This window comes from Sapajus apella, unplaced genomic scaffold, assembly GCF_009761245.1.
Source record: "Sapajus apella isolate SASKATOON/1434 unplaced genomic scaffold, GSC_monkey_1.0 scaffold10, whole genome shotgun sequence".
Lineage (NCBI taxonomy): Eukaryota > Metazoa > Chordata > Mammalia > Primates > Cebidae > Sapajus > Sapajus apella.
In genome coordinates, this window is record NW_022436950.1 from 8296159 (window position 1) to 8313216 (window position 17058).

Consider the following 17058-nt stretch of genomic DNA (forward strand, 5'->3'; position numbering starts at 1 on the left):
AAATAAAAATACAAAAAATTAGCTGGGCATGGTGGCGCGTGCCTGTAATCCCAGCGACTCGGGAGGCTGGGGCAGGAGAATTCCCTGAACCCGGGAGGCGGAGGTTGCGGTGAGCCGAGATCGCGCCATTGCACTCCAGCCTGGGTAACAGGAGCGAAACTCCGTCTCAAAAAAAAAAAAAAAAGAATTAATGAAGAAGGTGGGAGTAAGAGAAGAAAATGCATTCCGAAAGGGAACAAGGAGGAGAGAGTTTGAGAGAGGCGAAATCATAAAGGAAGAGTGTGAAAAGGTGGAGAACAGGAAGAAAAAGAAAAAGCCACAACTAAAAACTATGAAAGCAGAGTAAAGAAAGACAGCCCTGTAATGAAAATGCTCAGAATACCACCAAATAAAAACTCCCTTTGTTTACTGCTAGTCATTGCAGCTGCTTCCACCCCAAAGTAATGAGAAGGGAGAGGTTTTTCTTTATGCCTGTGACCTTGGTTTTGAAGCTTTGCTTCATATTGCTCTGCTCTACCATAGTAGACATTAGCATATATCATTATGTGCTTAGTCAGCCATTTTGCCTGAAAAATATACTTACCTTGAAATTACTCAGAGCCACATCCTCATATATAATTTATGAGTACTCTGTCAAGTCATGAATTCAAACTTAATGCAGAATGGGCTTTTAAATTATAATATATTGTTACTTGCAATTCAGCTGACTGACTTGGCTGTTCTCTTTAGGGAGAGTGGAGGTTTTTTTGGTTGGCGGGTGGGTTGGTTTTAACTTTTCTTTTTCTTCTGAGTTCTAGCTTCCCCCCCTTTTTTTTTTTTTTTTTTTTTTTTTGAGATAGGATCTTGCTTTGCTACCTAGGCTGAAGTGCAGGTGAGATCATGGCTCACTGCAGCCTTGAACTCCTGGGCTGAAGCAGTTCTCCTGCCTCAGCTTTCTGAGTAGCTGGGACTACAGTCATGCACCACTGTACAGTTAATTTGTATTTTTTTTTTTTTTTTGGTAGAGATGGAGTCTTACTATGTGCCCAGGCTGGTGTTGGATTCCTGGGCTCAAGCAATCTTCCTGTTTTGGCCTTCTAAACTGTTGGGATTACAGGCATGAGCCACTGCGCCCAGCCTAAATTGCCCTTTCTACAGCTTGCTGGTTTGGCTCCCAGACATTCTTCAATAAGCCTTGCTTTTTGGTTGCTAAGCCTGAAAGAGAATTCTAATGAACTCTCTGACTTGCCTTCTATTGCTTAGTGTGCTTCAACACATATTTGAGTGCCAGTTACATGCTGAGCACTGAGAAGAGAAGGATAAATAGTATAGTGTCGGTAGAATTTGACTTGCAAACTAATATATTCATGGTACTCTCTGATAAGTACTATGACACAGGTATAAACAAGTGGCCAGGAAAGCAGGTAATGCTGTAACAGACAGCACACTGGAGACTGGAACGGATGGCAGAGACTGGACCCAGTGTCTTCGTCCAGTAAGCCTTGATTTGCCATCTTGACTTCTTCACCTGAGGCATAAAGCAATTTGTTATACCTGCTGGCCTCCTGGTTTGCCTGTTGATTTCCTATTCTTTATCAAACTGTCCTTTCTGTTGGCAGCCTTCCTTATCTCACCTTTCTCTGCTGTCCTTTTAACCTATTAATAGTTCATTAGAAAATTTATATTCCCCAGACCTATTTACAAAGCCTAAACTTTCAGTGTTCCTCAGAAATGTGTATGAGCATGGAAGGAGGTGCTGTTGTTGTTGTTGTTGTTGTTGTTGTTGTTGTTGTTGGAGACAGGGTCTCCTCTGTTGTGCAGGCTGTAGCGCAGTGGCGCGATCTTGCCCTCAGCCTCTCAAGTAGCTAGGACTAAAGACACACACCACCATATCTGGCTAATTTTTTTGTTGTTGTTGAGACACAGTCTCACTCTGTTTTTCAGGCTGGTATCATACTCCTGGGTTCAAGTGATCCTCCTAACTTGGCCTCCTACAGTACTGGGATTGCAAGCTTGGGCCACTACACCTGGCAAGACTTTTTATTGAACACTCACACAAGACTAGACTAAGACCTTGTCAAGAGCAAAAGTCTTATCTTACTCTTCATGTTTCCTAGAATAATGCTGCTTAAACTATGGATGGCAAACAATCAGGTATTTTTGTAAAATACAGTAAAATGAATTATTAGAAAAATAACATAAAGCCAGGCCTGGTGCCTCATGCTTGTAATCTAGCACTTTGGAAAGAGTTCAAGACCAGCCTGGGCATCATAGACCCTGTCTCAACAAAAAAATTTAAAAATTATACAGGCATGGTGGCACATGCCTGCAGTCTCAACTACTCAGGAGGCTGAAGCAGGAAGATCACTTGAGCCCAGGAGTTTGGGGTTACAGTGAGCTATGATCATACCACTGCACCCCAGCATGGGTGACAGAGTGAGATCCTGTATCTAAAAAAAAAAATTGTTTTTAAAGAAAAATGAGGCCGGGCGCGGTGGCTCAAGCCTGTAATCCCAGCACTTTGGGAGGCCAAGGCGGGTGGATCACGAGGTCAAGAGATCGAGACCATCCTGGTCAACATGGTGAAACCCCATCTCTACTAAAAATACAAAACATTAGCTGGGCATGGTGGCGCGTGCCTGTAATCCCAGCTACTGAGGAGGCTGAGGCAGGAGAATTGCCTGAACCCAGGAGGCGGAGGTTGCGGTGAGCCGAGATCCCGCCATTGCACTCCAGCCTGGGTAACAAGAGTGAAACTCCATCTCAAAAAAAAAAAAAAGAAAGAAAAATGACATAAAATAAAAGCGTTTAAAAATTATTGAAATTGCCGGGAGCGGTGGCTCACGCCTGTAATCCCAGCACTTTGGGAGGCTGAGGCAGGCGGATCACCTGAGGTTAGGAGTTTGAGACCAGCCTGACCAATATGGTGAAACCCTGTCTTTAAAAAAGAAAAAAAAAAAAAAAGAGTTCCCCTGAAAAATTATTGAAATCAACAAATTATTCTGGTGTATTATTATTAAAAACTTTTTTTATAAGAGACGGGGTCTTGCTGTGTTGCCCAGGCTGGAGTGCAGTGGCTATTCACAGGCGCGATCCCACTACTGATCAGCACGGGAGGTTTGACCTGCTCTGTTTCCGACCTGGGGCGGTCCACCCCTCCTTAGGCAACCTGGTGGGCCCCTGCTCCTGGGAGGTCACCATATTGATGCCTAACTTAGTGCACTACAGCCCAGAACTCCTGGGCTCAAGCAATCCTCCCACCTCAGCCTCCCGAGTAGCTGGGACTACAGGCACGTGCCACCATACCTGGCTACTATTAAAAACTTTAAACACTATCCTTTTGTAGTTCATGAGCATTATGATTGGGTGTTCACGCGCTTGTGTGTGATGTGCCACCCTTGAACCTTGTTACAACGTCGGCACATTACCCATCTGACCTGAAGAAAAAAAAAAAAAAGAAGGGGGAAAAAGAAAAACTTTAAATACATGTCACAGGCTCGTAGCAAATGAATTCATAGACCAGCACCAGTCTATGGGCCACCTTCTGAGTAGTATTGGAATCCCCAGTATTTGTGCCTGATACACAGTACCTCAGCACATGTTTGTGCAATAAATACTTGAATGAGACGGTTGACATGATTATAGTGGTAGACAGAGAAAAAAGAAGAATAGAAGCTCTCTTTGGAGAGTGGGAAGGAAATGATTACGTGAGAAACTCAAGATTACTACAATAATGCTACTCTCTGGCTGGGCGCAGTGGCTCACGCCTGTAATCCCAGCACTCTGGGAGGCTGAGGTGGGTGAATCATCTGAGGTTGGGAGTTTGAGACCAGCCTGACCAACATGGAGAAACCCCATGTCTACTAAAAATACAAAAAAAATAGCTGGGTATGGTGGCGCATGCCTGTAATCCCAGCTACTAGGGAGGCTGAGGTAGGAGAATCACTTGAACCTGGGAGGCGGATGTTGCAGTGAGCTGAGATCCCGCCATTGCACTGCAGCCTGGGCAACCAGAGAGAGACTCCATCTCAAAATAATAATAATAACGCTACCCTCCATGTAAAACAAACTTTTTGTCATTCATTCTGAATACTGTTCTTTGGCTCTCTAGCAAGACAAATAAATACTAATAAATTCTCTGTCTGAATTTCTGAAAAATATAGTTTTGATCTTGCTGAATATGTAAAACTTGTTCTAAATGACTGTACAAAGATGTCAACCTGTTTATCTAAGCTAGCTCTCATGAGCAGATCTACAGTTGGCTAGGATTGCTTTCAAATATTAACACCTACTCTTAGAACCAGTGCATTTCTCCATGTTGCGGTATAGATCATACTGCCAAATGCTTTCTCTGCCTGCAATTTTCTTTTTTTTTAAAAGAGATGGTGTCTCACTATGTTGCCCTGTCTGGTCTTGAACTCCTGGGTTTAGGCAATCCTCCCAGTAATCCTCCCTATAATCCCAAAGTGCTGGGATTACAGGTGTGAGCCACTGCACCAAAGATCTCTGTCTGAGATTTTCTTGTTTCCTCTGTGTCCTCTCAGAAGATTAGCTGAATAGGGTGAGAAACAGTTTTATGAAAAACTTTGAAACAAACAAGTCTTCTGTGTCCATTAAGATAATTTCAGGTTGCTTACAACACTATAAGACTTCAGTTCTTAAAACCAAATTGTTAGGCCAGGTGCGGTAGCTCACACCTGTAATCCTAGAACTTTGGGCAGCCAAGCCAGGTGCATCACTTGAGGTCAGGAGTTCAAGAATAGCCTGGTCAACAGGGTGAAACCTTGTTTCTACTAAAATTACAAAAATTAGCTGGGCATGGTGGTCCCCACCTGTAATCCCAGCTACTTGGGAGGCTGAGACAGAAGAATCACTTGAACCCAGGAGGCAGAGGTTGCAGTGAGCCAAGATCACACCACCGCACTCCAGCCTGGGCAACAGAGCAAGACTGTCTCCAAAACAAAAATTGTTAGTCCTTAAATCCCCTTCAGATAAAAAAAAAAAAAAAAAAATCATGGTTTCATTCAAGGCACAGAAAAGAGGAGGTCTACTTTTTAATAGCCACATATAAAGCTATTCTCAATGGAGATTATTATTTTAAAATATTTAAGCTCACAATATTTAAGTGCAACCTATAACAGGGAAATTTTGTTAGCATAAATGGAATTTTGTTTTCAGTGTGGATCAGTACAAATTCAGTGACCCAATACATTATCTTCCTTCTCTACTAAGCATCTCCCCAAGAGAACATTGTGAGGAAGGGCAAAAGGGCCATTTCCGTGGTATATTTGAGGGAGTCTGCTTGCCTTTCTCACCGTCTCATCAGTTCCTCAGCTCTTGTAGCTCTGGAGGAATGTCATCACAAAGGTAGCCAGGACCCTGCAGTTGCCTGGAGCCTCTCTGTTCCCAAGGGTATGTAGTGAGAACAGACTTCTGTCTGAATGTTAGTTATGTTATTTACCAGCTGTGAGTTCCTGAGAAAGATATTTGACTGCTGGGAGCACCGCTATTTTATGTGGGTATAAGTATTAAATAAGATTGAAAACTAGAAAAGAGGGGCTGTTAGCACAGTACATGACATACATGTTGAAATCAGGTACTCAAATATTAGCTCTTTTACCCTGCCTCCTCTTTCTGTAAGGACAGCCTTAAACTATGAATATAGCTAGATGCCAGACAGGGCTAGAAATATTGTTTACCTTTTTCCCAGCCTTATGCTGTCTGCAATTAAGTTAAACAAGACTGTTAGAAAGCTAGCCCTGAGAAATGCAAAATAGTTAAGACTTTGTCTGCATTGATAATGAACCATAGGTTAAGAATTATTGATTTATAGCCATTGTTGGGCTCATATAATTAATGGGATTTCCCTTTAGCCTTTGGAGGTTTTATAGAAACTCAGAAGACAGACCACAACCTTAGTCTTAGACTCATTTCTGTTGCCTCCATTCTAATGTATTCGTGGACCAGGTTGTCAGGCAACACTCTATCACTTGAATATGGAAGAGATCATCCACTCAGCTGGTATCAGATCTGTTACCTGGACATTGTTATGGCTTTATGACTTTTATATAGTTTGATGTGGTTCAGTAATTTCTGGAAAGCTTGCCTGAGCTAGAAAATAGTGTCACTAGCCTTGCTGCATGTCCTTTTTATAAATATGCCTTTTACCCATTAAGGGTATATAAAAAAGATAAAAATCAAGAGTCCCAAAAGTGTATGGGTTTTAACCTGTGGAATACACTAGCAGCATAATCTGATCTGGCATTTTGTATCCTGTAGTATTTGGAAATGCCTTTCTAATCTCATGTCCTAGAGGAACTACTTTTTCCTGGCCTTATGCTGCCTGCAATTAAGTTAAACAAGACTGTTAGAAAGCCCTTCGAATGCAAAATAGTTAAGACTTTGTCTGCATTGATAATGAACCATAGGTTAAGAATTATTAATTCTTGTACCACGAATGTAGGGATCATGACTTACTCATCTTACATCCCACAGTCTCTCCCTGGTCCAAACTGGGTTTGCAGGATAGTTGGGGGTGTCATATAAATGTTAAAAATCGGGCCGGGCGCGGTGGCTCAAGCCTGTAATCCCAGCACTTTGGGAGGCCGAGGCGGGTGGATCACGAGGTCAAGAGATCGAGACCATCCTGGTCAACATGGTGAAACCCCGTCTCTAGTAAAACTACAAAAAATTAGCTGGGCATGGTGGCACGTGCCTGTAATCCCAGCTACTCAGGAGGCTGAGGCAGGAGAATTGCCTGAACCCAGGAGGCGGAGGTTGTGGTGAGCCGAGATCGCGCCATTGCACTCCAGCCTGGGTAACAAGAGCGAAACTCCGTCTCAAAAAAAAAAAAAAAAAAATCATGGATGTTAGAATCAGGCAGTCAAAAACCAAATTGACCACTTATTGGCTTTGTGACCTTTGAGCAATGAAATGAAGCAAAAACTTACCATCCTTAAACCACAGATTCCTCATCAATATAAGGGCTCTAATAATAATGCCTATTTCATAGGGTTATGTGGACTAATTTATATATGAATAGTATCTAAATTATTAGCATACTATCTAGTACCCAGTACATTTTAGCCATCATCATTATATAGTAAATAGGTACTGAATGTGAAGACTGCATACATTTCTGCCAAAGTTTTGTATACCTAAGTAATGTGTAACACAAATCATCTGACAACAGAATTCTTTCCATATCTTGGTAAAGCCTTCCACTTACTATCTTCTATTTATTTAAACCGAAATTTCCTTGGATGTGACCCATTTGATAAGAATCAGCTGATGAAGTATACCAGCTGATTCAAATAATTGCTCCAGCTAATTTACATGAAGGTTTTCCTATTTTACTGTTTTTAGAAATTATTTTGGAGGTATAAAAGTCTGGTAGTGACTTACGAATATCTTTATATTAAATGTTTACTTTATTGTTCTAAAAAATACTAAACATTTCTCATTTCTCTGGGAAGGCCCTCAGGGGAAAAATAGTTTTTTCCCTGTTTTGGGGGCTACATCTCTAACCTGCCTGGAAGTTTAGAAATTCCCAGAACGGTATTGCCAAGAAGCCACAAAGGGATGTCATGTTTGAGCTTCTTGCCATTCTTATTGCTTACATAGAAAAACATTTGGGCAGTAGTTCACTGTTTGTTGTTAGTTCCTAAAGCACTGCCAGGGGAGACTTATACTCCTGGGGTCTCTTCATGTCCCCAGGAGGGAGTCGATGGAAGATGGTTATTAATCTACACCAACTTCAGCTTAGTAGTTTTTCTGGCTCCCAAACATGTTTTTGACAGAGAAATAGTTCCACAGATCCCCTTATAGTGTTTATCTATCCCTTTCCAGCATTGTAGCCATGGGTTTATTTTTTTCATAACAATTTTTTAGACATTTGATCTTTTTCTCTCACTGCTTACCCCTCTTCTCCCCCATGCTTGCTTGCTTTCCTTTGTACACACAAATACATAAGCTCCAGTGGCTGTTTATCCCCTGAAAACAGTGTTATTCCAAACCTTTCCAATCTCTAAAATCTCATTTCCTAGAAATATCTTTTTCCCCTTTAAAATTTATTTTTAATTTTTTTCTTTTTTTTAATTTTTTTTTTTTTTCTTTTTTAAGACAGGGTTTCACCATGTTGGTCAGGCTGGTCTTGAACTCCCGACCTCAGGTGATCTGCCTGCCTCAGCCTCCCAGAGTGCTGGGATTACAGGCATGAGCCACCGTGCCCAGCCTATTTTATTTTTTTAATAGAGATGAGGTCTCTCTATGTTACCCAGGTTGGTCTCAGGCTCCTGTCCTCAAGCAATCCTCATGCCTCAGCCTCCCAAAGTGCTGGGACTTCAAGCGTGAGCCACCATGCCTGGCCTAGAAATTTTTTAATTCCCAGCCTTAACCCTTTGTTCATCCACTGTGGACCACCCCTCCCTGTCTGGTGGTATAGAATATGGGATTTAGTGGCTATAATTATTTTCTTTTCATTTTTTATGAGAGTCTTCTTTCCTAGTACCCTAAAGCTACTCAGAGTATGGTCTCTGAGCCAGTAGCATTGGCATCATCTGGGGGCTAGTTAGAAATGCAGAATCTCAGCTCCCACCCCAACCTGCTGAACCAGAATCTGTATTTTTGTGTTTTTTTTTTTTTTTTTCCTGAGGCGGAGTTTCGCTCTTGTTACCCAGGCTGAAGTGCAATGGCATGATCTCAGCTCACCGCAACCTCTGCCTCCTGGGTTCAAGCAATTCTCCTGCCTCAGCCTCCCAAGTAGCTGGGACTACAGGTGCACACCACCATGCCCAGCTAATTTTTGTATTTTTAGTAGAGACGGGGTTTTACCATGTTGACCAGGATGGTCTCGATCTCTTGACCTCGTGATCCACCCGCTTCAGCCTCCCAAAGTGCTGGGATTATAGGCGTGAGCCACTGCGCCCAGCCCAGAATCTGTATTTTAACAAGCTCTCCAGATGATTGGTATGCACATGAAAATTTAAGAAATCCCTGTTGTAAATCACCTTTTGCTCAAGGATCAGTGATTAGGGGATACTTTGTCAAGTAGTAGTTCTCCACCCTGGCTTCAGTGGAATCACTTGGGGAACTCTGAAAAACACTGATACCTGATTTTCACCTCCGGAGATTCTAATTGGTTTGGTGGAAGGTCAGGTCCAGGAATCAGGAGTTTTAGAAGTTACCCACTTGGGTCTGTTGGGGGGAAATAGGGGAGGGTCAGTGGGGGGTGGGGAGTTGGGGAGAGATAGCATGGGGAGAAATGCCAGATATAGGTGATGGGGAGGAAGGCAGCAAATCACACTGCCACATGTGTACCTATGCAACAATCTTGCATGTTCTTCACATGTACCCCAAAACCTAAAATGCAATAAAATAAATTAAAAAAAAAAAAAAGTTACCCAAGTGATTCTAATAGGCAGCCAAGGTTGAGAACCACTGTTGTATGTGGTTCTTATAATTTGCCATAGCTTCCTAGAATACAAGGTATATATAAGTTGATGTGGCCAGATGCAGTAGCTCATGCCTGTAATCCCAGCATTTTGGGAGGCCAAGTTGGGGGGAATCACTTGAGCCCAGGAGTTTGAGACCAGCCTAGGCAACATACTGAGACCTTGTCTCTACAAAAAATAAAATTAGCTGGGCATTCCTGTAGTCCTAGCTACACAGAAGGCCAAGCCAGGAGGCTCCCTTGAGCCCAGCAGTTTGATGCTACAGTAAGTCATGTGCACCACTGCACTATCTACCTATCTGTCTGTCTATCTAAGATGCCATTTTAGACAGACCGACAGGCCAGGTAGGCAGGTTGGTAGGTAGGCAGGTAGGTAGGTAGATAGATAGATAGGCAGGCAAGGCTAATGATTAAAATATACTTTCACAATTACATTTTTGGGGAGAAATATTTAATATATGTGCATTAAAAATTAGAAATATATACATCAAATTTTTTTTTTTTTTTTTTTTTTTTGAGGCGGAGTTTTTGCTCTTGTTACCCAGGCTGGAGTGCAATGGCGCGATCTCGGCTCACCGCAACCTCCGCCTCCTGGGTTCAGGCAATTCTCCTGCCTCAGCCTCCTGAGTAGCTGGGATTACAGGCACGCGCCACCATGCCCAGCTAATTTTTTGTAGCTTTAGTAGAGACGGGGTTTCACCGTGTTGACCAGGATGGTCTCGATCTCTTGACCTCGTGATCCACCCGCCTCGGCCTCCCAAAGTGCTGGGATTACAGGCTTGAGCCACCGCGCCCGGCTACATCAAAATATTAAATGGTAATCTCTGGGTTACTTCTTTTTTGTCCTCTGTTTTCTTTCTTTTTTTTAAGGGGCCATGCTAATCTTCTCTGTATCGTTCCAATTTTAGTATATGTGCTGCCAAAGCAAGCACTGTCCTCTATTTTCCAAACTTTCTATAATAGCCATTCCTTTGGTAAAGAATCCTTATATGTGTAAATATAATTATTAATAACTGTGATCACATTATACATATTTTATAAACTGCTTTTTAATTTAAAAAATTTTTTATTTCTGTTCACATATCAATACATTATGAACATTTTGTCATACCATTACACATTATTAGATAGGCTTTTATATTGTTTAAAGTGAATCCTGACCCAGGATAACTGAATTTTTACCTTAATTTTATTTACATATTGATATGGGGTTTTTAATAAATTGTTTAGCCAGGTGCAGTGGCTCACACCTGTAATCCCAATACTTTGGGAGGCCAAAGTAGGCAGATCCCCTGAGGTCAGGAGTTCAAGACTAACCTGGCCAACATGGTGAAACTCCATCTGTACTAAAAATACAAAAATTAGCTGGGCGTGGTGGCACACACCTGAAATCGCAGCTACTGGGGAGGCTGAGGCAGGAGAATTGCTCGAACCCGGGAGGCAGAGGTTGCAGTGAGCCGAGTACGTGCCATTGCACTCCATCCTGGGCAACAAGAGTGAAACTCTGAGGCCGGGCGCGGTGGCTCAAGCCTGTAATCCCAGCACTGTGGGAGGCCGAGGCGGGTGGATCACGAGGTCAAGAGATCGAGACCATCCTGGTCAACATGGTGAAACCCCGTGTCTACTAAAAATACAAAAAATTAGCTGGGCATGGTGGCGCGTGCCTGTAATCCCAGCTACTCAGGAGGCTGAGGCAGGAGAATTGCCTGAACCCAGGAGGCGGAGGTTGCGGTGAGCCGAGATTGCGCCATTGCACTCCAGCCTGAGTAACAAGAGTGAAACTCTGTCAAAAAAAAATAAATAAAATAAATAAATAGTTTAATTTCTGAAAACTTTAGAAGTTGTCCTGGTACACAGAAGGGGACATTTTTAAAAGGAGTATGTCTTGAGAGGCCAAGGCGGGCGAGTTGCTTGAGCCCAGGAGTTCAAGACCAGCCTGGGCAACATGGCAAAACCCTCTCTCTACTAAATACATACAGAATTAGCTGGGTGTGGTGGCGTACACCTGTAGTCCCACACACTTGGGAGGCAAAGGTGGGTGGATCACCTGAGCCCAGGAAGTTGAGGCTGCAGTGAGCTGTGATCATACCACAGCACTCCATCCTAGGCAACTGGAATAAGACCCTGTCTGAAAAAAGAAAGGATATCTGGAAGCAAGTTAGATCAGCCCTTCTCTAAGGCTTTTACAATTGTCAATTGAATACCATCTTTTTTTTTTTTTTTTTTTGAGCACTTAAGCCTAACACATAGAGTTTGACTTCACTTTCTCAGAAGATGCTGCACCACAGGGAATTCTTAATGATGTTTGGATTACCTGTGGCTAGAATTATATTTCTAAACTTTCTCTTTAAATCTTTGGTTTAGAGCCAGGTGTGGTGGCTCATGCCTGTAATCTCAATACTTTGGGAGGCGAAGGCAGGTGGATCATTTGAGGCCAGGAGACAGAGATCAGCCTAGAACAACAGAAGGAGACCCTAGCTACTCAAGAAGCTGAGGTGGGAAGAATCACTGGCACCCAGGAGTTCAAGGCTGCAGTGAGCTTCAGTTGTCCCATTGTACTCCAACCTGGGTGACACAGTGAGACCCTGTCTATAATAAATAAATAAACCTTGATTTGGTTGGAATTGTGCTTCAAGACAACCAATATCTCTTACAGTTCAAGTTTCCTCTGCATTAATATGTACATTATGATATGGAAAGCTGGAACAACATCTTAAAAATCTCAGTGGTGTATGATTGGCCAAGCTATATTGTAATCAAAGAAAATCAAGTATGTCTTTTTTCCCAGACCTTTGGGAATAAATATCACTCCACCACTTCAACAAAAGAAATTATCTGGGCTGGGCGCGGTGGCTTACACCTGTAATCCAAGCACTTTGGAGGCCAAGGCGGGCAGATCACCTGAGGTTGGGAGTTCAAGACCAGCCTGACCAACATGGTGAAACCCCGTCTTGAAAAAAAAAAAAAAGAAATTATCTGCCCCCCGAAACTGTTCTGTTCTTGCCCCAGTCTACTTGCATTATAGGGGAAGAGAGTAATTTTGCTAATGGTCTCTTCACAATGAAAAGAAAAGAGACATGTTCTGTAATTAGGGAACTTTTTAAAGATGCACAGTGGTTTATTCTGCAGGAGAAAAGCTTTGTAATCATATTTTTACATCTTTTAACCTTTTCTCTACCAGAATCTGTATATAAAAGTTTCAGAGCCGGGCGCGGTGGCTCAAGCCTGTAATCCCAGCACTTTGGGAGGCCGAGGCGGGTGGATCACGAGGTCAAGAGATCGAGACCATCCTGGTCAACATGGTGAAACCCCGTCTCTACTAAAAATACAAAAAATTAGCTGGGCATGGTGGTGCGTGCCTGTAATCCCAGCTACTCAGGAGGCTGAGGCGGGAGAATTGCCTGAACCCAGGAGGCGGAGGTTGCGGTGAGCCGAGATCGCGCCATTGCACTCCAACCTGGGTAACATGAGTGAAACTCCGTCTCAAAAAAAAAAAAAAAAAAAGTTTCAGAAATGCAGAGTTTTTATTTTCAGAGAAACAGGCTTAATATTTTATTTACAGAGTTGAATTCAAACAGAGCTTTCAAACTTAGCATTCTTGAGGAGAAAGATTACAAGACACATCATGACCTAAAGACTTCAGAAGTTGTACCTGTTGGTACCTAAAGAATGCAGGCCTCTTTGAGTAGTGTTTGATCCAAGTTTGTGCCTTAACCTGAGACTATGGCCCTATCGATGTTGGCTATCTTGTCTAGGTATGCAAATCAGGAAGATAAGAGACACCTGGATATGGCACAGTGCTGAAAAATGATACAAGTCAGTGCATGGATATTCAGCTTCAGAGGCATGTTTTAGACGCTGATACTTATCTCAGAAGACCTGATCACAGGCAAGCTGAAGATGGTACTTTGTACAAGCCTCCATTATAGATAGTCCTTCTCATATTGTGTTGCAATTATTCTTTTACCTGGTGGTTTCCCTACCTGAAGAAGAACTCCAGAGGCCATGTGCAGGAACCATGTCTTATTAATCATAGTATACCCTAGCCCTAAGTGTTCAGTACATGTTCATAAGTGTTCAGTAAATGTTCGACAAATGAAATATCCAATTCAGCCTTCTTATAATCCAAAACCTTTTGATCATATACAAATCCAGATTAATTTGACTTTTGTTTTTTCTTTTTTACCAATTACATGTTGATCATTACTTAATACCAATGAGTCTTTACACTACTATACTTAACTAGTCTTTTTAAGTGTAGAACACTTTTTTTTTAAGTGAAGTTGATACCTATTCTGGAGGAAAGATGGAGAAAAATAATTAAGAAACTTTGAACTTAAAATTATATCAAAATTTGAGAACTAGATTTATTTTTATTTTTTTGAGATAGAGTCTCATGCTGCCACCCAGGCTGGAGTGCAGTGATGCATTCTCAGCTTCAGTCTTTGCCTCCTGGGCTCAAGGGATCCTCCCACCTCAGCCTCCCAAGTAACTGGGACTACAGGTTGTGCACTACCCTATGACAGGCTAATTTTTGTCTTTTTTGTAGAGATGGGGTTTCACCATGTTTCCCAGGCTAGTCTTGAATTCCTGAGCTCAAGGAATTCACCGTCCTCGGCCTCCCAAAGTGCTGGAATGATAGGCATCAACCACCATGCCTAGCCAGATTTTTTTTATTTTTTTATTTTTAGAGACAGGGTCTCACTCTGCCACCCATGCTGGAGGGCAGTGGTACTATCATAGCTCACTGCAGCTTTGGAACTCTGAGACTCAAGCAGTCCTTCCACTTAGACCTTCCAAAGAGCTGGAATTACAGACATAAACCACTGTACCCACCCACAGATTAGATTGTTAGACTTGCTTTATCTATGTTCAAAATGCAACTGTACTTTGGAGGATATGTGTATGCTACGCTGCCTGTCAGCATAGTACCTTGACTCTTAAATAAGATATGAAAACACAAAATTAAAGAGTATTTCTCGGGCCAAGCATGGTGGCTCATGCCTGTAATGCCAACACTTTGGGATTACAAAGTGTTGGGATTTGGGAGGCCGAGGTGGGTGGATCACAAGGTTAAGAGTTTGAGACCAGCCTGGCTAACGTGGTGAAACCGCATTCCTACTAAGAATACAAAAATTAGCTGGGTGTGGTGGGTGTGCCTGTCATCCCAGCTATTCAGGAGGCTGAGGTGGGAGAATCACTTGAACCTGGGAGGCGGAGGTTGCAGTGAACCAAGATCATGCCATTGCATTCCAGCCTGGACAAGCAACAGAGCAAGACTCTGTCTTGGGGAAAAAAAAAAAAAAAATATATATATATATATATATTTCTCTGGGCCTGGTGTGGTAGTTCATACCTGTAATCCCAGCCCAGCACTTTGGGAGGCCAAGGAGGGAGGATCCCTTGAGGCCAGGAGTTCAAGCCCAACCTGGGAAACATAGCAAGACTCTGTCTCTGTTTAAATTAAAAAAAAAAAAAAAAAAAAAAAATTTTTTTTTTGGCCAAAAATGCTAATATATTAGATAAAGTGAATGAATGAGATGCATGTTTCATTTTTGGATAACTAGCAAAGTTATTGCTCTAGAGTATTATTCTGGCTTCCTAACCATTAGTCAAAAACTATCTGTAGTTGTCAGCTTGGAATTTGTTCATCCTAAGTAATAGTTTTTTTATTTTTAAAAAGTAAGGCTGGGCAAGGTGTCTCATGCCTATAATGCCCATGCTTTGTGGGGGGAGGTAAAGGTAGGAAGATCGCTTTAGCCTAGGAATTTGAGACCAGCCTGGGCAACATAGTGAGATCCTATCTCTACAACAGAATAAAAATTAACTGAATGCAGTAGCACATGTCTGTAGTCCCAGCTACTCAGGAGGCTAAGGTGGAGGATTGCTTAAGCCCAGGAGTCCAAGGCTGCAGTAAGCTGGGAACACACTACTGTACTCCAGGCTGGGTGACAGTGAGACCTGTCTCAAAAAATACATGTATATATATATATATATATATATATGATTTAAGATTGGTCCAGAATATATACTACATTTTAGTATGTGCCAAATTGCTATTTAAAATGACTTCCAGCCAGCACTTTGGGAGGCTGAGGCAGGCAAACCGCTTGAGCTCAGGAGTTCGCACAGCCTGGGCAACATGGCAAAACCCCGTCTCTACCAAAAAAAAAAAATTTTTTTTTTTTTTTTTTTTTTTTGAGACAGAGTCTCGCTTTGTCACCCAGGCTGGAGTGCAGTGGTATGAGCTCATTGCAACCTCCACCTCCTGGGTTCAAGTGATTCTGCCTTAGCCTCCTGAGTAGCTGGGATTACAGGTGCCTGCCGTTATACCCAGCTATTTTTATTTTTATTTTTGTAATTTTAGTAGATACAGGGTTTCACCATGTTGGTTAGGCTGGTCTCCAACTCCTGACCCCAGATAATCCACCCACTTCAGCCTCCCAAAGTGCTGGGATTATAGGCATGAGCCACCACACCCAGCCAAAAAAATTTTTTTAAGTAAAAGATCAAGGATTTGCACATAGCCAACCTGGACGCCGTGGCTTACACCTGTAATCCCAGCACTTTGGGAGACCAAGGCAGGTAGATCACTTGAGGTCAGGAGTTCAAGACCACCCTAGCCAACATGGCGAAACTCTGTCTCTACCAAAAATACCAAAATGAGCTGGATGTGGTGGTGAGCATTGTAATCCCAGTTACTCGGGAGGCTGAGGCAGGAGAATCGCTTGGGCCAGGGAGGCAGAGGTTGCAGTGAGCCGAGATCACACCACTACACTCCAGCCTGGGTGACAGAGCATGACTCCATCTCAAAAAAAAAAAAAAAAAAAAAAAAAAACAGCAAAAAAAAAGTCAACCAAAAATATCACCTGCATCTTTATCTCACTATTTCCCAGCTATTTAATATTAAGGTTTTTAAAATCTCTAAAACTTAGTTTTCTCATCCAGAAAATGAAGTAATAGAGGTAATAAGACCCAATTCACAGGATTTTTATATAGGTAAATCACCTAATACAGGGCTGGGCATACTGACTGTAATGAGATGAAGTATGAGGAAATTAGACCTAAATATTAAAAGTTTAAATGTAAGAGAAAAATAATAGTGCACACAAGCTAGTAAGAAAGCCTATATACTCAGAGAAAGCAGTACATTTGGACAATGTTAATACTAATCTAGTGAGTACCTATTGTGTTCCAGATGTTCTATTAGTTTTATATACATTGCGTCTTATTGAATCTTCACAAAAATCATGTATTTATTACATTATGGAGTTGAGGCAAACTAAGCCATAAGAAAGCCCAAGACCACTAAACTGTTAAATGGCAGAACCATGATTATACCCAGGGCTTAGTTGAGACTACGCCTGTGCTTTAACCACATTGTATACTGATGGGAGGAAAGGCAGTGAAACTAATGTGAAAGAATGCCAGATTATGGATAAGTAAAGGGAAGAGAGGAAATCAAGAGTAGGAAAAACAAAAAAGGTTTGAAGAGATGGTATCACATATAGGGACAGGTTAGTTATTATAGTGATTGACCCTCTTTGGCTGGAGCAGATGTTTTTTGAGGTGAACTGGAGACAACCTGCATAGTTAAGGATGTTGATCAAGGGTGTCTAGACTTGATC

At 42.1% G+C, this 17058-nt stretch overlaps 1 protein-coding gene and 2 non-coding genes across 4 annotated transcripts in view; 2 read left to right on the plus strand and 1 right to left on the minus strand.

The window, feature by feature from the left end:
- PDE6D (phosphodiesterase 6D) overlaps positions 1-17058 on the plus strand; it is a 56648-nt gene that overhangs the window by 16328 nt on the left and 23262 nt on the right. The window lies entirely within an intron of this gene.
- LOC116552064 lies at positions 3314-3417 on the plus strand. Its single transcript, XR_004269189.1, has one exon. It is a non-coding gene; the product is annotated as a small nucleolar RNA U13 (small nucleolar RNA).
- Positions 10261-10362, minus strand: LOC116552038. Its single transcript, XR_004269164.1, has one exon. It is a non-coding gene; the product is annotated as a U6 spliceosomal RNA (small nuclear RNA).